This window comes from Pagrus pagrus (genome assembly GCF_965226575.1).
Source record: "Pagrus pagrus genome assembly, chromosome: 21".
Classification (NCBI taxonomy): Eukaryota; Metazoa; Chordata; class Actinopteri; order Spariformes; family Sparidae; genus Pagrus; species Pagrus pagrus.
The window spans coordinates 22,417,023-22,439,378 of NC_140208.1; the positions used below are offsets into that span (position 1 = coordinate 22,417,023).

General features: G+C 40.0%; 1 protein-coding gene across 15 annotated transcripts in view; it reads left to right on the forward strand.

Moving 5' to 3' along the window:
- Positions 1 to 22,356, forward strand: part of LOC311250962 (RNA binding protein fox-1 homolog 3-like) — a 655,829-nt gene that overhangs the window by 503,217 nt on the left and 130,256 nt on the right. The window contains exon 2 of one of the 15 annotated variants that reach the window (XM_084343153.1): positions 4,952 to 5,056. The exons of the other annotated variants lie outside the window; for them this stretch is intronic. The gene's annotated coding sequence lies outside the window, so the exon portion shown is untranslated. The remainder of the gene's footprint in view (positions 1 to 4,951; positions 5,057 to 22,356) is intronic. 15 annotated transcript variants of the gene reach the window in all.

Genomic DNA, 22,356 nt, shown 5'->3' on the forward strand with positions numbered 1-22,356 from the left:
TAGCGTCAGGGGCCCAACACAGATCAGCATACAGGATAGCACTGGCCACCACAGACTCATTAAACATCCTCATCATTGTCCAGTAGATGTCAAAGGACCTTAGCCTCCTCAGAAAGTAGAGATTGCTCTGGCCCTTCTTGAGGATGGCAGTACCCTGTGTGGTAGTTGAAGTCCTTGATGTAGAAGGTGAAGAGGAAGGGAGACAGGCCTGCCCCCTGCAGTGCCCAGGTGTTGCTGACCACCCTCTCTGACACACAGTAGCCCCATTCACACTTCCCTTTCAGTGTGGAAATCATGCGCCGATACTCTGCATTGCCGTCTGTATGTAGGTTTCAGATACGGAGAGGGGGGACAGTTTTGCTGTGGCTCTGATCCGCCTCCAGAGGTAGTATCAGAGCCGCAGCAGAGGCAAGCCGGTGTCTGTGTGAATGGAAAAGCCGGAGGCGTGGATCAGTGGTGTGTCAGTCTGATGGTGTTCACAGTCTGACAGCTAAACAGATCCTTCACTCATCAAATAAAAGACAAATGACCCACACTTCAACCCTCAAAGCGACGTTACAGGACCAAACAACAGTAACTGTCAGTGTCTTTGGCAACTTATATAAGGAAAAAAATACCACAGTTATACGTGGAAAAGTGTCATCCTGTCTATCATCCTGTCTGTCCTCCTGTCTGTCCTCCTGTCTGTCCTACAGACGCTTCGTCACATTTCTTCCCTAAAAAAAGTGTCTGTCCCCGGCAGCAGAGCCTGGCGGCTCCCACAGTTGAATGGAGGTAATTATGTGACAGAACTTTTACTCACCATGTCTTTGTCTCCTTCCATTATTGTGTTGTTGTAGTTACTGTCTCTGGAAACTTGTATTGAAAAAATCTCTGCAACTGTGAGCCCTCCTGACCAAGACTTCAGTGAACTTATCCCCAGAAAACAGCATCCCTCCCCACGAGTGAGAGAGTCAGACAGGGTTAACTGATGGCGATTATGGAATTATGTAATTTAGAGTGAAAAACGTAACTTTGTCACTTTCCACGATGCATGGTGGGTCAGGATCTCAATCACAACACATTATAAAAGCATCCATATGATTATAAACAGTCAGCCAATGCGTGTTTAGATTAACAGGTGGACACCAGGGAAACATGTTGGGGAAAAAAACCCCACACGTCAACTTCAGGATGTGTACCATCATGCCTCTTTTGGATCCGCATCGCCTGTGTGCTGTATAAGCTGACACACTGGTGCGGCTGGTTGGACAGTTCACATGCAAGACGTTTGGCTGGGTTTTTGCCATGGTAAATGGTTGAAGTCACCTGAGACAGTCATGAGGGCACTCTGGTGTTGAGTTTGGATTTGAGCTATGGCGGTTGGCAGAGGGGGCGATGTAAACAGCAACCATGATGGCATGTGAAATTTCCCTGGGTAAATAATATGGCTGGAGTCCCACTGCTAAAAGTTCAGTATCAACAACAAATATGCTTCTTGATCGTAATGTGACTGGTATTGCACCATCTGCTGTTAACTAGAACGGCAAGCCCCCTGCCTTTACTCTTAATGCTCCCGGTGCACAAATTCTAGAAGCAACATGTTAGTTTTGTGTTGACATGTCAGTGGAAATTCACAAAAAGACATGAACAACATGGGATTCGCTTTCAGCATGGTGATTTGAGACAAAATAAGTTATTTTATCCTGAAACCATGTGACTAGTGTGTGAGACTAGAGACAATTGCTTCAATGCCATTCAACTGGGGCCATTGATGTTGATTAGTGAGTGACTCAGTGTTATATGTGAATGCAGCGCTTTTGGTAGTGAATGAGAACATGTCTTGATCATCTGGTTCATTATTCACTGGCAACTCCAGCATAAATGACATCATCCGACCAGGCACACTCTGCTGTTCAACTTCATATTCCAAATGAAAATTAGGTTGTGGTAGTAATCTAGGTTAAAGTAGTAAAGGTGAATTTTATTATAGGAACCAGCTCCTCTTTAATTCAAGTGAAATTGCCACAGACTGTACTGCTACACTGCTAATACAAATGGTTCCTGTGTTATAGTAAATTATAATTCTTTATTATTGCAGTGCTATGTGTGAATGGCCTGAGGCAGCTTTCCCAGTGCTGCACATTAAAGTATACTGTGGGCCGTGGACACAATTTTAGAAATACTGACATTATGTGCAACTATGATCCACAAAGACTACGTTTTTTCTCATAATGAAAATGTCTTAAATCTTGCTTATTAATTTATTCAATCACTTTATTATACTTTTTGTAAGTTCTGTCATCATTATAAAGCCCTCTCTCGACACTGCTTTTGTGTATGAATTCTTAATTACTTTTTTTGACAGATTGGTAGTTTGGTAATTTGAATTCTCAAGTCTACAAATACTGGGATGTGTCTCAAAATAATTTTTTGGTTGAATGTAAAATATCCCAAGGTTGCTTACACTTATAAATAAATTATAAATTAACATACATTAAAAGAAGAAATATCAAAGATGTGATCTTAAGATGATTGCTATATTTACTGATGCAGACATAGAATTGCATTCAAAGCAAAAATGGTACAGTATGAGTGAGAATGTGTCAAAATATGCGTAACTTCCCAAATGCAGATGAACTAGAATCTGGCCTTATATCATCAGCCTGTGACTCAATGATAGTTTAAATATTCTTCTCCCCATACATATATCCCTTTAGCATGGCTGATGTGTAGACTGCTGCAGCTGTTAATCAAGCAGGTCCAGTTGGGCTGACTAGCAGTATTTGTCTCGCTCTCTCCATGCAGTGATGGCTTCATTAAGGGGAAACTGCCTGTCAGTGCTAGCCTCCGGCGCTAAGCACTAATCACACTGCTGACCTTGGTTTGATCCCGGACAGTGGACCACTCGCCACTGGGATTTGTAGGTGTGTGTGTGTCTGTGTGTATGCTTATGTGTGTGTGCTGTTGAAAAGGCTTGTGTGGCCTCTGTGTTGGCACTGAGATAAATGTATTTGAGGTGAGAAGGCTGTAATAGCTGTTGGAGCCAGGGAGCTTTCATGTGTTGCTGTTAGACCAATACAGTAGAGCACTGTCCTGCTCAGGGACATGCAAATGCATATGCACATATCTTTTATGATTAACGCAACATTACTTATTTACCTTAAAATAATAGCTTCATAATCACTGTAATGGTAGTGTCTTGTAGTAGTGTGAATGGTGTCACTGTCACAGACTTGTTGCTTTAATTATTGTGCAGGAAAACTGAAAAAACAAAAAACAGGAAGGTAGTTTGGCAGCTACTGTGCTGTAATAACACTTTTTGTTGAGGAAGTAGTATCAAGACAAAACTACTTGAAGGGAACACTTAATGAACATATTAAACCCGTATTCATTGGGATGTGTTAAGATTGAATGCAAAATACATTTTTACCTTTCTTTATTGAAGTGAATAAGTACTGTCCATGTTTATTCACCGAAATCCGCCAATGTATTCAATGTAGAGACTTGAGAGAGACTACAATGTAGTATGTACTGTCTCTTTGCATGCCAGTTCATCCACTGATGTTACATTTTACGAGGACCTATTCACATGGATGCATCGTCATCCCAATTTGTGCCACCTACTGTAGAGTGAATTTTTATCTGTTTGTGTTTTCAGAAAACCTTGGAGTGAATGTGGCTTTACAGTAACTTCCTGTTTCATGGCGAATAATCAAAAATCGCCACACTGCCACGACGACACCCTTCATAACTCTCAAATTATATTTATGATTTAGTTGAAACTTAAAATTTTGATTTAATGTAAATCAAAATATTTCGTCAAAGACAAAATTCACACAAAGTGATAAGATAAGTTGACATAAAGACAATATACCATTTTCTACGGAAGCCCTAAAGGGCCATGCATACATACATTTTATTTCCTCTGTTTTCCCGTGATAACGAGTTAATTTCATTTGTTTTCTCGAGATCTCGAGTTATGATCTCGAAATAACAACTGCCGTTTTCCTGAGATAACGGGATAATTTTCTCGATTTCTTGAGAAAACAAAACGATAGTGTAGTATATTAAATCATTGCAGGAAACATCATTCAGTGTAGCAATGTCAGAGGAGCAGGAGCATATCGATCACCACGTCACATCTCTTTTCAATCGAGGCCTGACACAGGCTGAAATAGCATTATGCCTTGCTATTACAGATAATATACACATTAGTGTGCATAATCTAAAAAGACAGTTAGCAAGGCCTCAGCTATATCGGCGAGATTCCGACGAGATTCTTAACACCGCTATACTGAGAAATACAGAGGGAGTTATGTGGATCTGATTGGGTTATTGACTCTTGCTGTGATGCTTGTCCAAAGAAGCCAGGAATCGCTTGGAAGTGAAACAGTTTTGATCCTCATAAATTCAGCATCGATCTTTAAAAAACAAAGCAACACATGCAAATGTAATGACATTACAAGTTACGGTACAACTTTGTGGTTTGTGAGAGCTTTCTCTTTCATCAAGGCCCAAACATGTATTCTGAATTGGTTTGGCTCAGTTTCTTAAGTTTCTTAGAATAGAATATAATATGATTTATTTTACAGACTACTACTAACCTTTTGCTCTTGATTAAGAAAGTTACTTACCTCGTCAGTTGTGAACAATGCAGGCCACCTTTGTTTCAATTCTTCCACTTCTGTCTTTGCAGTGAAAACATCTTGTCCATTTTGCCCTTTATCACTGCACGGTTGTTTCGCTTCTTCACTTCAGTTAACAGTGACAGTCTCTCATTTTCCAATTTGTCTGGGGTCTCTCCAGTTGGAATGTCAGGGATGCGGTTGGCCTCTCCTCTCCTAAGTCTCTTTACTTTTTTTGCTGGCAATGCATCGTCTGGAGCTTTGGACTTAAGTGAATTTGCAAGTAATTCAGAACACCCAATTCCCTTTAGCTGATTTCTGTAGTTGCCCATTTTTGTCTTCAGCCGCTGCTTCCACCCATGGCAACCGTTGTTCGAACCTGGCTCGGAGAGGCATGGATGTTTCTTGAATAATGCTTCGGCAACATCACTGAAGTCAGCATCTGTTAGGTAGGCTTTGAACTTGAATATCTCTTTGTCTGTCTTTTACAGAATATCTGACTTTGTTTTTGAACTCAGTGTCAGTCTTGTCATGGTCGACCTATACTCTGCATTTCCCTTGTCTACCTGCATTTCAGTGTCGTAGGAGAATGTTGGTATGGGAAACTTGCTTGGCCACATCTGAGTTCTTGTAGAGACTGAGCTTGAGGGTGTGGAAAGGAGTTCTGTGTCATCTTATTGGGTAGACACTACATCTTTGCCAATGAGATTAGGTCCTTGGCTGCAACCCTCAGTTATTGGGATGACCTTGACAGTTGCCAAATTCTCAAGTTCCGCAGTCGATGTCTTGGTACTGCAGTCTGAAATTCCCCCTTAACCCACACATTTTCCTGACTTTATCCATAATCTGCTCCATTGTCTCTGGAACACCATCAGGCAGATTCAGGATTCAGATATAACTCACAACTTGGCTGGCCTTTTCACTATCATGTCAGCCCATCCAAAAGAATCTAATAAAAACAAGAATTAAAACACTTGTATTAGTTGTGTGCAAAATTGACAGAAGACATCTTTTTCAATTCACATTCACAAATTCTTTGATTCAAAATGCTCAATATCTTTGTAGTTCAAACTGCAAAACCCTTGTTATCTTAAGCAAAGCCTAATTTTTACATTAAAAAGGACAGCAAATGTTGTTTCTCTTTCATGAGTGATATACCGGCATGGATTGAAGGAACTCTGGTTCAATATACTTACAGGCGTGTGAGGCTTGGTTTCGCATTCATGAGTAGTGCAAAATGTATTTGTTTATTTATTTTTGTGAGTGAGAGGGTCTGAATCATGGTGAAACTTTACCATAATAACAGATTGCTGCTATAAATTGTATTAATATTATCCACAGGATAATATATTATGTATTAAAAAAATGTTAATAATAATAAAATAATAATTGAAGGAAGTCTTTTGCACACTAAATATGTTTCCATTTGGTATTTTACTGCACAGCTGTATCACATACTCTAAAAGAAAGAGCCTAATTATATAGTTGAATAAGATCATGAGCGATTAAAGGTTCATGGTAAATTCTTAGAAAAGAGTACATTATCTCACAATTAAACTGACATTGATAAAAGATAAGCAAGTTTAAAAAATGACAATTTATCCAACATTTCAAAACCAACGAACGCTCATATACAACCTTATGCATGTATGTATCTCTTGATAGAGATGAGACACCGTCCTCCAACCATGTAGTGAGCCAGAGGGTAGGGATCTGCCCCTCCCAGGTATTCCAGGCTTCAAGTCATTTACTGAACAATCCTTATGATTTCTGCTGCTGTGTGTTCGAAAAGGACAATAGATATTTGTTTTGTACGAACACCCCTGTTCCAGCTTATAATGTTTTAGAATCTCAGATCTTTGTGAAACAGAAGTACCACACTCTTTGCATTTCCACATTCAACAGAAGACTAGGAAACAAAAAGACAAAATATTAAAAGAGTAAAAGAAAAATAACAAGGACAAATATAATTTACAAAATGCAGCATTGTACATTTGCATTTAGAGATGTGTGAAATGTGTGTTGTCAGTTACTACTTCAGTGAGAAAGCAACACCTTTTAAATTATAAAAAATTATTAAAAATGTAATTGTACTAATTCGTACAGTATATTCCTTTTATAAATTGATCACATCATCTTTAAAATCTGCACATTCTCTGCAAGAAAATGAAATGTGCAAATACATATACTGTATTAAACAAAAAAATATATATTTTTGGGCAAAAAAGTTTAATATTTCCCTTTAAAACTTGAATATTTTACATCAAATTATGAGGATATTTAAATAACCTACAAAATATATTTATTGTTATTGTCTGGTAAAATAAACTTTGTATTTGTTTTGATTAGAGGTCAACTGTGTTGCACTTCTTGAAATAATAAACTTTAAAATTCCAAATAAGTAGAAAACCAGCCACTGAATTCCCAGACTGTTGTGTAAGTTCTACCACATCATCTGAAATTACAGTTACATACATCATTTGTAAAACTACATTATAAGTAAGCGTCTGTGGTTGGTTCGAAGCTTTCTTAAAAAAAGCAGTATGTCTATTGTGGGTTATCATTACTATTTAAACATACCTGTTGGTAATTTTCACAGTTGCTCATTTTGGTACTTACCAAGTTTGGTAATATGGCTTAAACATTGTGACATTTTCAGGAAACAACTGCAAACCTGTAAACACAGATGATAAGGTAAGATTTCACATGCCCTGTCACTTAGTCTGGTGGTAGTGTACCACACTGCATTATACTAAAAAATTGAAGAATTTCATATGAATTCTGAAGTCAACACATACACTAAAGATAAAGATACCTCTCATTACTCTAGTCTGAAGGACACACCTGCAGTGTGGACAGATTCACTGCTAGTGCAGCTTGCACTGTTTTACTCCATTAAAACATACTTGACCAACACCAGATATGTAATTGATGTCAATCTTCTTGTCTAAACTTAACTATAACTTCACCATTAAAGGTCAGAAAAGTGTCATAAGAATTATTTTCAGCAACTTTTTGGGTTGGTTATAAGAATCTGTTCAGGACTATAATGTAGTGCTGAGCGTAAACAAGCCCTCATTAAGAATTTTCATAGATGTCCCTTGCACCAAAGGTGTACAATTGAATTGGCTTTCAAAAGATATCCTACAAGTGCAAAAGCACACATAGACACATCCACATAGACATGGCTGCTGATGCCTCATTGGACTCAGTTCAAAGAGGCGAGTGTGTAACCACACCAGGCTGAAAGAGAGATACCTTAACAAACAGCAGCTTCCAATGAATAGGTTCAATCCTCCTCCCTCTTTCTCCTCCACTTGAAGTCAAGTGGCATTTCCATTTTAAAATTGCTTCCTGGCCTTTTGTGAATGAATTGAATTACACTGGAAAGCACTGATTGATTTCTTCTGAACACAATGGTTTTTATGGTGTAGACCTGATGGCCTCTTCTCTCTCCATTGCCTATTGAATCCAGCCAGTGTGCCCATTAAAGTGGTTTCACACAGGCTGAATGTGAGTGGGTGAGTGTAGCCTAAATAAGTGAATGGATGTGTTGATGTGCAGTAACGGCCAGTCCAAACAGACAGTATTTTCTGAAACACTTAAGTCATCTATCAGATGTCCGTCCCAAACTTTTATTCCTACAACTGCATCAGACTAAAGCTGTTAAAGTAACATTTATATAATAATTATGAACTTTAATAAAACAGTTTCTGAACCTGAACTTAACCACTGCATTTGCAAAGCTCTCCAGCATACAGTACATAGTGATTCAACAAATTAAATGAGTTAGTCTTATTTTTTTTTCATTAAACCAGCTTTCTTCAATTGATATAATTCATTGTGCTGTTAGATTGCTGGTACACTGCCATTTTAATGCAGATGTGTGCCTCCCAGCGTTGTGACCACAGTGAAAATGTTGTTTTGAAAAGGCTAAACACCGACAAATTGAAGTAGAATATTTCATTAAATTAAAACATGTTGTGGAATTTTTCCAATACATTTTGACTTTCAATGCTCTGGAGTGCAATGCTGTGGATGTAATGCCTATTTTTTCATGGATTTCTTTTTTTGTATTATTTATTATTTTAAGTCATAGCAAGATTTAGCTAGGTGAGCAGTTTTGTATTCATGTCTGTGGTATTTATGCAGTTGGGGAAATCCCACGATTTATTTATTTTGAGAGCTATTTGCCCTACCACATATATTTTCGATTATGTGTTTTATTTTGTTGATAACAGTTGTATGATTGCAATAGAGTGAGCTTTAATGTCATTTATGGCAATATAGTGATGCAGTTGGGACAGAAGTGCTTGGGTTCATAAGCATCATAAAACACCATGTTCTAAACAGGAACATTAAAAACACAAACAAAATACAACATTTGCAGTTTGGAACTAAAAACAGCAAACTTAACAAACAACTCAGTCCAGCACGGCCTTTATGGGAAATGTTTTCTCCAGGTTTAATCAAACTTGCAAAATAGGTGTGTGTGTGTAGCCGGCTCTGTATGTATTTATCTATGCTGCTCTCTGGGCATATGTTTTTCCAGAAGTTATTCAACAGTAAAGTAAAAAATAAATTCAACATCAGTTTTGCATTGTACTTTTCATTAAACATTTTAGTGTTACTAATAAGATGACAATGAACACAGCCTGAGCTCAAAAGGAAAAAAAAAATAGTTTGCCATTAAAGCCACTGTGTGTGTGTGTGTGTGTGTGTGTGTGTGTGTGTGTGTGTGTGTGTGTGTGTGTGTGTGTGTGTGGGTGTGTAATGATTGCCATGTAAGGAAACATGCTCTCACCCTCCCCCTCTTTTATACGTTTTATTCTCTCTACCACCACTTTTAATTTGTCACACCATAAAAATAAAGTCCATTTTCCACATCAGGGAGCTTAAGGGCTGAAAAATGTTACAGAGATGGAGTGACAGAGGAGGAAACTGACCAGAGAGGCTTCACACTGTGTGCGTGCGTGCGTGCGTGCGTGCGTGCGTGCGTGCGTGCGTGCATGCGTGTGTGCGTGCGTGTGTGTGCACCTGTGTGCGCCTGTGTGTGTGCCAGTGTGTTAAACAGTAAGTGTATTTGAGATGGGGAGAGTCAATGTATCAGAGATAATCTCTCCACCATTTTTCCACAGAATGATGTTTGACCTGAAAGGACTGGCTCAGTAAACTCAAGTCTTGTTCCCATTTGGACCAAAAGAAGATGCAGAGAATTGAAAACTGCACATGCCTGTAAATTACATCATTTTTAAATGTTCCAGTCATCACACTCTAATCCACGCACATGCACAACAGCTAACTGCAGGTCTAGAGCTGTGGAGTGCTGCAACTGTACTGATCTCTTTAGACACCTCTCTCATCTTGTTTCACTTTTGACTTTTTCAATTTTTAATGAAGATTCACATCTTTTAATGAGTTTAAGGGAAGCTGCCAAAGCAAAGCCATACACATAAGAACTCCAAGCTTCTTGTGGATGAGCTCCTATCTCTGTCCCTAAGAATGAGCCTATACCCTTCAGCGGAAGTGTTAATTAGTTCATCAAGATATTCTCTTCTGTTATTACCAGCCACAACAGTAGCTGGTAATAACAACCACATCTGTGGTTCTCCAGCTCTGCACAGTGATGATTGATCAACCGATTACACTATATCTCTTTCTGCAGCACAGTCGTTCACTGAGAAATGTACACAGAGGTGCTTCCCAGTCTTGGAGCTGTTCGTTGAAGTTTGGGATTTTTTTTTTACCTGTGTGTGTGTGTGTGTGTGTGTGTGTGTGTGTGTGTGTGTGTGTGTGTGTGAGTGTGAGTGAGAGAGAGAGAGAGAGAAACTGCAAACATGAAGGGAGGTGGACGAAAGATGATGAATTGGACAAGAGGACGTATGGAATTTAGTTATAAGAGAAAAGTCTTCACTGGTGAATAATTGATTGTCCCCCGGCCCCCCCATCGCCTCTGCACTCCCTCCCTCATTTGCACTCTGCATGCTGATGAAGTGCGATATCTCTGCTTCGAAGTGGAGGGAACCAACCCAACCCAACTTCTCCACCAAACACGCACACACACACACACAGTGTTATACCTTATATCTGTGAACAAGCACGGACACACCTACTGTACATGATTATAGGCCCAGTGAAGCTCATTAAGATTTGTATAGAAGTGAAGCAGGAGGAAAAAAGGAACTCGTCTGTCGTCTTGTTATGTTTTGATCACTTCAATATTTGTAATTTCCCTGTGATCCTGTTCAGCTCCATCACGTCTTTAACTGAACTCACTCACTCATCTCCTTGTGTGCGTGTGTGTGTGTGTGTGTGTGTGTGTGTGTGTGTGCGTGCGTGCGCATGTATGTATGCTTGTGTGTGTGAGTGTAAATGTGAAATTCAGTGCATTCCTGTTTTTGCTCATGTATCATGAACTCGTTAGTTTGGTACAGAAAACACCTGCTAATTCAAAATCATTTTAAAAGCATAGGTCTCAAAATGTATCCTACTTTATTAATTACCTGATTTTTTAATGTTTTGTCTGAAACATACTGGATTCTTTCTCCCTCTGCGTCAAAGGAAATTCCATCATAAATAAGTCAGGCTTCAACTTTTTTTAAAGATACTGCCATATAATGGGAGGCGATAGATTTTTATAATAAAATTAGGCATTTTGCAACCATGAATTGGCCCATAAACTCAGCCAGAATGATGACTCAACAGTTTTGGAAATGAATGACTTGAAAATTAGTTTTGAAGTTTGTCCTCCCGTACATCCTGGTATGCAAAAAAATAAGGTACAGTAATCATAATTGGAATGAATGTCAAAACTGTCAAAACATATTACTGCATAATTTTTGTAAGATTTAACACTAAATGTAATTAAGAACAATTAAAAAAATAACTGAAGAATAACTGTTTGAGTTTGTGTGTGTGTGTGTGTGTGTGTGTGTGTGTGTGTGTGTGTGTGTGTGTGTGTGTGTGTGTGTGTGTGTGCGCGTGTGTGTTTAGTGTGCGAGAGGCAAGAGTAAGGAAGAGAGGAAGAGTGCTGTCACTGTAAGTGCAGATGATTTGTGTCTGCACTCATTTCGTCCCCTCTGTTTCTCGCTCATTTAACCCTTTTACTCAAAGACAAGTGGTAAACTTAGTGCAAATTAGCCTCTCTCTTTCAGTATGTGTGTGTATGTGTCTCACACACACTCTAGAGGTGTGCAAACACCTTTTATATGTCTTCTCCGAATGTGACTATGTCTTCTGATAAGAACCAGAGTAAACTGTAAATTTCAGAAATATTTATACGTCTCACATTTTGATCCGTCTTGCTCCCTTTTTCTCTGTAAAAGTGCTTTTGATAAAATTGTCTTTATCTTTCATTTTCTCCAGCTGCAAAGCCTCTTGCTTTCAATGAGCCCGTAATTCATGATGGCCATTTCACTATTTCTTCTCAACCTGTCCTCACAGTCACTGTAAGTGTGCAGCAGAGGACATATAGATATATGAGCAAATGGAATGGGAAATGACATTCATGTTCAGCAGCCCTGTCAGTCGGCCTCAGAGACAAATGTTTGAAATTAATAGTAAAAATCATGTTTATTTGAAAAGTTGTAGTGAGCTCAGGCAACTTGCTCTGATATACTTTGTTCAGCAAGTCCTTGTTTCCTAGAATTTATAGAATTGAGGTGGCGAGCGCAAAGTTAGCACAATGGTCAAATTATGGGAAATATGCTAGGTTGAATTCATATTGATTTTCTTACTTTGTATACCACTGAAAAGTCTCACTCTCAGTAAGAAAGCAAATAAGCTAACAGCTCCTCAAATAATAAATTATAGCTCTGGCATGAGGGCCAAAGCTATAATTCATTAAAGCTTTCCTGCACCATACAGTTCAGCAGGAATTTACTAGTTTTCAACCAGCTTCATATCACTTCAATGTTGATAGTGTATGCAAATAAACAATGATAAACCTTTCTCCAATATTCTACTTTTTGCATTTATGCCCCCTTCTACTGAAGCATGCTTTGCCTATGATAGAGATGTGCTCATTAACATCGGAAAAGGAAGTGTGGGGTTTGGATCGAGTGCAGCAGACGGTGAGAAAATCCCTACCGGCAAAATCTGCAGAGTGGCTAGCGCCTCGCTATAATCTAAGCGCAGTGGGACAAAACTTTACCGAAAGCAATGCGATCGCCTCGAGGAAAGGGAGCCAGAACCAGAGCTTAGCTGACCCAAATTGGACCTGAAGCTGTTCCTCTACCCAGTCTTCTTCTGGCTAAATGTCCAGTCGCAGGAGAATTAAGTAGATGAAGTGTAACTCAGGCTCACTGAGCAACAGGAAATCAGAGACTGCTGTGCGCAAATCTTCACACATAGTACGTGGCTAACTCCTAACATCCCAGATCAAGCTATCGCAATGGATGAGCGGACCTTGTTCAGAGCCGACAGGACACAGGACTCCGGTAAGAGGAGAGGAGGAGGGCCCTGTGTCTACAGAAATAATGCTTGGTGCTCAAATGCAGTTAAAGTGGATGGACAGTGTTCACCAGATGTCAGATTTCTGATGCTAAGATGTCGACCATATTATCTGCCCATCTCGCTGTGCACATTACCTTGGATAGAAATTTAAAAAATGATCTCCAGGAATTGTATGATCTCATCAGCAGCAACATGACTAAATAACCAGATGGAATTTTTACTGTAGCCAGTGATTTTAATCAAATCATCCTCTGAACTGAACCTAAATTCCACCAGCGTGTCTACATCCCGACCAGAGCTAACCCTAACCCTAACCCTGGGTAGCTACAAAGCCCTCCCTTGTCCTCACTTCAGCCTATCAGATTATATTTATCTGCTTCTTCTGAGTACTTAATTCCAGTTGATAGAGATCAATAAAAATCGTTTAATTGTGAACAGATGAAGCTACAGCAGCCCTACAGAACTGTTTTGAGTGTGCAGACTGGCAAATGTTCATAGATGCTGCCACTCAGGAAAACAATATCAGTCTTGAGGAATATACATCTTCAGTGATGTCATATATCAGCAAACGTGTTGATGAAGTAGTGATAGCAAAGACAGTAAAATCATTCCCTAACCAGAAGGCCTGGATGAATGGAGAGGTGAGGGTCTAAAAGATGCCTTTCAGTCAGGTGACGATATGTGGCAGGTGATTCAAAATGTCACAGGCTACAGAAGCAGGATCACTGCCATCATGTGTGAGGCCACATGATGGGATGAGCTGAACACATTTTATGCTCGCTTTGATCTCCTCAACAAAGACTCAGCTGTGAAGTCTACTCCACCTCCAGAGGACCATCCACTGTCAGTTACCACAGTGGATGTGAGAAAAATACTGAGTAAATATAATTATGGCTGCTTTTCCAGATAATGCACCCTCCTGTATACTAACATGTGCCGATCAGCTAGCTGATGTTATTACTGACATTTTTAACATCTCACTCTCAAAGGAGACTGTTTCCTCCTGCCTCAAGACAGCCAACATTGTCCCTGTACATAAAAAATCTGATTTTTTTAGGTACAGGGACAATGTTGGTCTGTCTCACCCCCATCCTGATGAAGTGCTTTGAGAAACTGGTTCTCCAGCACATCAAACGACAACATCCCTACCAGCCTGGACCCTCACCAGTAAACTTTCAAAGCCAAGAGATCCATCGAGGATGACATCTACTGCCCTTCACTCAGTCTTCACGCACCTGGAGAATAAGAACAGCTACACCGAATGCTGTTTGCTGACTCCAGCTTCAATACAATCTCACCGTTGAAGCCGATTGGAAAACGTAACACTTCAGCACACACTGCAACTGAATATTGGACTTCCTCACAAGAATAACCCAGAGAGTATGGATTGGTGGTTGCGCCTCCTCTATTTTAGTGCTCAACACCGGGGGCCCCCAGGGCTGTGTGCTCAGCCCCCTCCTGTTCACACTGTACACCCATGAATGCACTCCCAGAAACTTGGGAAGGCTAATTTCCGTGGCCAGATTCTGGTAAACTTCTACAGAAAAGCAATAGAAAGCATTCTGACTGGAAACATCACAAATTGGCATGGTTCATCACGGCCCAGGACGCGAAGGCTCTACAGCGGGTGATTAAAACTACCCAGAAATCACTGGTACCATCTACAGAACATCAGTGACATCAGTGAAGTGAGATGTCTGCACAGAGCCCAAAGGACATTAAAAGGCAACACCCACCCAGCCACAGTTTGTTCACCCTGCTGCCATCTGACAACAGATACAGAAGTATCTGCTGCTGTACCACCAGACTACAGAGCAGCTTCATTGCCCAGGCTGTGAGACTTCTCAGTTCATCATCAATTTTATAGATTATAGATTACATCTTTTTTGTGTGAATATATCACAAAGGACTTGGACAAAGTTTATTTTTTTAAACCACTGTGTTTTAAAAACAATAATACATTTACCTTGTAACCTTGTATGTTGCCTTTCCCCCAAGAGTACCCCCCTACTCCTTTTCTGGCAAAAATCCACCAGATGACACACCTCACAATGCATCATCACGTGAGTGGTGGTGAATTCTTTTGTTTAGATGCAGGTCCTGATATTTGGTGGTGATATTTGCAGTGCAGCAAGCCAGAATCTAAAAACATCGGGGACAGGGAAAAATGTGGAAGGAAAAGTTTAACAAAGCCTATTTGCCTCTTTTATGACTCCCTCTGACCTTTAGGGATATTAACATCTAATATGATGAATCATGCACTGCTGAAATAAAAAAAAAAAAAAGAGGAGACAGGAATGGATAAAAAAAAGTGATTTGAGCAGATGGAGACACTTCTCCATATCCTCATCTTTCACACACGCATATATTATTTGTTTTGTATACAGTATCTATGTTGTGTACAACCAGCATGTGCAAAGTATGGTGTGTGGTATTAGTGTGAATGAAAATGAAAAGCACTTCTCTCCAGTGGCATCCTGCCCACATCAGCACTCCTGAGCATGGAGTCCTATTAACCCACAGCTACCTCCCACCCCCAACCCCCCAAACACACACACACACACACACACACACACACACGCACACTCAATTAATATATAACCTTCTACCCTCTGTAAGCACTGATGGAGTGTTACACCTTATATTCTCTATGTGTTTTCCTCTGTATGTCTCTGTTTGTAATAATCTGTGTGTGTGTGTGTGTGTGTGTCTCATGCAACAGCGGCAGTGTTACTCATTATTAAGGTGTTTTTAATACTTATGGACACTTGACGGGTGACGCACTTCGAGTTGGGCTATGCCTGGTCTCTGCTATAGAACAGTAATGTGACCAGCGGGTAACAAACAATGTAATATTACAGCTAGTGTCAGCTACAGTCCACTAAAATCTGTTTTTGAAAACAGTTTAGGTGAGAAATAGACAATGAACAGGATTGTGGTTCATATTTGATTAGCACTGCCCAGCTGTACAGTGTGATCAGAGATTTTTCAGTCTCCGTTTTCACAGTGAAGAAACAATATCTCAACAACTTCTGGTTTACGATCTTTCTCTATTGCAGCTAAACAGTTTGCTAAAATATGTTTCTGAAAACATTTTAGGCAGAAATAAGCAGCGTAGTAACAGATTATTGGTTTATAATTTATCAGCAATGCCTAGTTCAGACAATTTGATCTGACTTTGGTAAGAGGTTTTGGCGGTTTTCTGTTGGCAAAAGAGTGGGGGTCTCTGTGTGCAGGCATAATGGAGAGAGTTTAACATTGTTTATTTGCCTACCAAAATTGTAGTGATACTGATCTGTAAAGTTCCTGTTTAAGAGGGATTATTTAGTTAATGCATTTGGTAAAAAAGGCCAAAAGATGCAAAGGAAAGCATGAGAAAAGAGGTTGGATTATTTTTTTCAAAACTAAAATTGGCTAAAACTAAACTACGAAGATATATTTATTCCACAAGATTGTTACACTACTCTCAGGAAAGAAGAACAGTGTGTATTTAACCTCTCTGTCTATATAACTTTTTGCTGCTCTGGTCTTAATGTGCATTTAATTAATTAACATTAATTAACATTTAATTCAGACTTGTGCCATGTTGGAAGTGTAACAAAATATTATCAGTAGGTAGGATTATTCAGACATGAGACTAGCATGTAAAATTTGCATCACATTTCCAAATACAGGTGCATGTCTCAAATAGGCTTTACTATTGACTGCATCCTTTTTTTCCCCTTTTTTCTCCTTTTCCTCAGTCTTTCTGTCAGACACAGGCAGGAGTTGCCACCCCTCTCTTCACCCACTCTGATAAGACATGACTACAGTTAGAGTAGAGTAGAGTTCAAATACAAAACACCCACTGCCACTGATGTTGTTCACCCCTTGGTGTGATAGCAATCTCTGGATATCACAAAGGCCAGAGATGAAGCAGGAGAAATGTAGTGCTTAGAGACCAAACTCCACTCTGTGAGTGAAGAAAGAGCACAAACCCTGCCTGGACTGGGAAGAGATACATATACTTGCTTTACAATATCAGGGTCATGGTTAACCCTATCCCTAACCCTGGGGGGGAAAAAACAACAAAAAAAACGCTCTACATAAATTTAACAATACTTCATTCTGAATTCAAATATTTGTGTGGCAATGGCCAGGTAGACTAATTGTTTCAGCAGTCGCGTGATTTTCATGGTAGTACAACCTACTCAACAGCCTGATCAAATTGGCTGATATGTTTGAAAAGCACAAAGCTGCTGATTATGCAGAGTCGTATTAGCCTAATTGGATGAGTTTAAAAAGAGAAAACATTTTGACTTAAACTAGACGAAAACTATGAAGGATGAAAATGTTTGGAATGTGACTAGACAAAGACTTAATCTCAAATAGCTGCCAAAATGAACACTGGCTACTGGTACTCAGGTTTTCTTATGTGCATCATAGATTATTACTGCCACGTTCTAATAAATGTGGGAAAGCATGTTGTAGATATTTAATGCATTGCAGTTAAAAGCATGAGTACTCTTAATGCCAAACATACTGTACATTTTTTTGGTGTGGGTATGTTCCACTCCAGCCAAAATTGTGCTGTGAGATGAAAGTAATGACCAGTAAATTACTTTAACACAAAAAAATGTGTCGTAGATGAATGGTTTGTGAATGCATGTTCTGTTGAGTTGCCAAGGGCTAAGGACACATTTGCATAAAAGTAAGGAAAAGCCACATACCTGAACACACACACACACACACACGGTGCAAAAGGCACTTCCACATGAAATGACGCAGGCAAAACCCTAGATATTTCTCCGATTATCAATATACATTAAGCTTGTCGTCGTGATATTTACAGTATATGGAAACATAGGATCAGATCACTGAGGACAGATTACACTGTGTCTTAATGGAATGTGATCAGTGTTTATTGCTAGCAAAAACTATGAAAAAAGTTAGTTCGAGCTAAAAATAGATCTTTGAGAAAAAAGAAACTATGACTAATCTGTATTTTGTTTTCACTGACAAGACAAGACAGAGCTACAATGTGAGTGGTGGTATTCATTTAATTTTATTTCAAGCCTTTATTTGAACTCAAGGAACCACTGAGGTTGCCATAAAAATGACATTGTGTTACAAACAAGTTTAAAAAGAAAGAGAAAAAAGCAGAACAAAAGAAAAATGAAAATCAGTTAAAATGAGAGGCAGGGAGGTTTGTGATCATGGTTTTAAATTAACCATTCTGACTAGACCATTGATTCTGGTGATGTTAGTGGTGATACTATATCTCTTATGCACCCATTAAGCACCGTCAAGCACCACTGAAACCTTCATAGGGAAACCTGGAAGCACTTCAAGGGCTGGTCAGAATTCCAGGACCCCCATCTATAGCATACATAGCATGTAATATTTGATACTGCAAATGCTCTTAAGAATGGAGAGTTTCTGTTACATTTAGGGACTTTAGGTCAAGTGTGTACACCGAGACACATTCTGTATGGAACCAAAAGACAAATGTCTCAGTGATGTTTGCACTTTAACTTTTCCATCATCATGTATGCTTTCTGTTCCAACTTTAAAATCCCCAAATATTTCATCGGCACCTTAGCACCCAGGGACCTATTTTGGGCTTCCCTCAATCTCTTATTCCAGCCGTGTCCTGCCACTCCCTTGTCCCCTTGTTCTTGTACTCCACTGCTGCCATGTCCCTGTCTGCCTGCCCTGACTAATGGGTACAGAGTGCCCCAAAGTGCCCTGGAGTTCCCTTTTGCATTCCACCCATGGATATTCAATCATACACACGCACACATGCGCACACACACACACACACAGATGTCCTTAGGTGCTTGTCTAGTCTGGAATTCCTCTGGGGTAGGGTGGGGTGGGATGAGCCTCTAACCTGCTGAATATCTTGCATAAAGTGCTTTGAATAATGCAAATGCTTGAGCCTGCAGATGTCAGGTACAGCATGTTACCCTGCACAAAAAGAGGACATATTCCACGCTTGAGTGGCCATGCAGTAGAAGGAGAAGAAAGTGGATTTGAAGTCTCTGATGCGTTTAGAACTACTGTGGGCTCGATCTCACCCTCAAATTCAAATCTGTTTTATTGCTGTGACCATTAAGTAAAGTCTTGCCAAGGCAGCTAGTGCAACGTTTACAATTTAAGTGCAATAATTTTGAATGTTTCAAGAGACAACTAATTGTATGTTGTGGATTTTGGAAATTATTATCAATCTTTTTTCAAAGTATTTTGATTTTTGGACTTTTCAAGTGCTCTGAAATGATGAGAAAGGTTCAGAATCTACGAATCAGAAGCAATCGTATGCAAAACAAAGACAAAAACATTTGCACTTTTTTTCTGTATTTCTGCAAATGTGGAAGGCACATTGTCAGCAATTTTTGGTGAAGCGATGATGATGTGTAGTCCCTGTTGAGTCCGCCTTGAATGCTCCAGAGATCGTGGGACCGTGGGATTTCCCAAACTGAATAAATACTGCACATAAACACAGAAAAACATAGCTAGCTCAAGGTTGTTGCAATAAAATACCTGCTGAAGAGTAATATTATCCACAGACAGATTTAGGTAGGCTACTTTACATCTGCAGACTTCATGTGAAGTAACTTCATAGTGTTAAAAATTCCAAAAGTTTAAATGTAATGAATTGTGAATTCCTTCACATAAAAAGCTGAAGAAATCATTGTATCTGAAGACTGCCATTATGGGGGTGTTACTCCACTGAATATCCAGAACTAGACAAGCACAAGCCTGAACACACAACCAGTACTGTATCTTTAATTTATTGAATTTTGCTAGTTATTCTCATGATGCCTGGTCAGCATATTTTGCTTACAAAAGCAGTTCTATACATTAACCGACCGACCTGTGATAGTAAGGAGCCCAGAATTCAGAGGAAGAAAACATGTATGTATTGACACACCGCTACTATCCTCCGTGGCCTGCTATATCCCAAGATCCTTTGCGCGCCGCTGCTCAGTCCCGAAATAGAAGAGGAAGTAAGAGAAAATGGCGACATCAAGTGGCACAGACATGACATTCAAATTTAAGTTATGGGTTTATACTCGGTTTTTAGTCATTTGAACAGCCAACGTCAGATATGTTAAACTTCAAGGGATTATAAAACTTCCGGATGTTAACTTTCAGTTAAAATATGTGACGCTGGTAATGCTTTGGTAAATATAGTTGTTATTCACCAATGACTTAATGTTTATTTTGTAATGTTGATAATTCAACTTAGATTTGACACAGTCATCAATTTTTGTACACACACACAAATAAATGTACACGTTTGATAGATTTGAACCGAAACAGACTTTAATGCATCTCTTCATTCACAATCATGACCTAAGGGAAGGGGCGGGAACATCCGGTGAGGCAACCAGGAAATGCTCCAAAGGCTAGACCGTCCCATTTAACAACGGTGGACAAGGTGTTCAAAGACCTGTCCAAGGACCCGGCCGTCGTGGACCGCAAAGGCTAGGTCATTGAAGGCTGCAGCCCCTGAATTTGGACACAGCCAATGAGTGAGAAACCACTTAAATAGTACCAGATCACCTGGCCCAGGTGCCTTCAGTTACCAGATCGCCAGGCTGGCCCAGCCCACTGCCAACCAGCAACCACCTCCAGACCGTACTGGTAAACACCAACAGGGGTCGCCACAACACTGACAGCATGTAGCAGTGGTGCCAGCAGAATCCAGCTAGTCTTTTAATGTAAACTGCACAAACTGAAGATCTAACCAACAGTTATGGTCTTATTTTGATTTAATAAAAAAAAAAAAAAACTTTCAAAGTTTGGTTATGCTGGGCACAAATGATAGAGACCAACTTTAAAGTATTTCAAGCAATTGAGGTAACTCAGTTAAACTCGCCATTATTGGTAAAAATGTCATTTAAGGTGGCATTTTCTTAATGTCCATTGGTTATTTATGTCAGCATTTTAGCATAGGAACATATGCTTGACATATTGCAGCCAGTTTTGGCTCCTTCATTTTACTTGATTTGACACATTGTAAAAGGAAGTTTGTTTTTGCACACATGGTTCTTGTCCTTGTTTGGTTTGGGGGTGATCTCTCACTCTCTTACACCCGCTTTTAAATAACTTAATCAAACCAAGCCCAATCATTCAATGTCTTCAGTAAAGAAAGATCAAATTTGTCCAATAATTAATTGATCAAGTCCCAGAGTTGCAGTTTAACTGAAATCCTCTCATTTGCATTCCCAACTCTTTACTCCCTGCGACTCTTGCCATTGGCAATTGATTAACACACCCAGCAGCACCCCATGGGGCATGCTCATTGATCAAGCACATGGATTGGTGGAAACCACAGGGTTGGAACACAGATGCAGACTAGTGCATCCAATTTTAGAAATCCCATTGTAGTCAGGGCCGGTTAGGCCGGAAAGGTTTGTGGACCCAGAAGCAGACTAGAAGCAGAATGATGTTAGGATATTTAATAACAATTCACCAAACAAAGGCAGTGCAGGCCTGACACAGGCAACAGAGGAAAAGGGTCAAACAAGAAAGTCCAAAAAACAAAAATACAGGCAGGGCTTTGGCAAAAATCCAGTGTCAAACAGTCAGGCAAAGGGTTCAATGAACAGGCAGGCAGTGTTAGCCACAGCAGAGGTACAGTCAGAGTTGAGGCAAAAATCCAGGAGTCAAAAAACAGGCAGAGATCAGTACACAAGCAGGCAGGGAGAACACAGGCAGCAGTGCAATGGGCTTGGCTTGACTCACGTGGTTGAACAGAAACAGGGTTGGCAACAGATTGGCAGGCAGAGCAAAGGTATCCAAAATCATCAGGCAAAATCACAGACAAAAACCGGCTAAGGTCAGAAGGTAGAAAGATCCAAGAAATAGCAATACGTGGAACAGGGCTCCTGGAAAACAGACACAGTAATCTGGTGAAGACTGTCAGTCCTGGTGTGGCTTTAAAGCCAAGGCTGACGAGGAGAGCAGAATCAGGTGTGGAGCAGCAGGCACTGGTGATTGGATGATTCAATTGTCAGTCAACCAGCAGGCAGGGCAGAGGAAAACACCTGGCGTAGATCACACAGGCCAGCCAGGTCACCGACTAAGGGGGGCGGGTCCTCGGCCGGAACGTGAAGATTGTGAAAAAAAAAGACATCATTTCCCCCTTTTCCATTCAGCTGCAAAGGACCTGGCCTCTTATTAGCTGGCAAGGTACCACTTTGATGTCATTGTTTTCAGAAGCTGGTAAGGGCTATTTGGGCATTGACACAGTGTGGTTCTTGTAATTCAATTGTCATCAAATCATTCAGTCCCTGGCGGTCAAAAA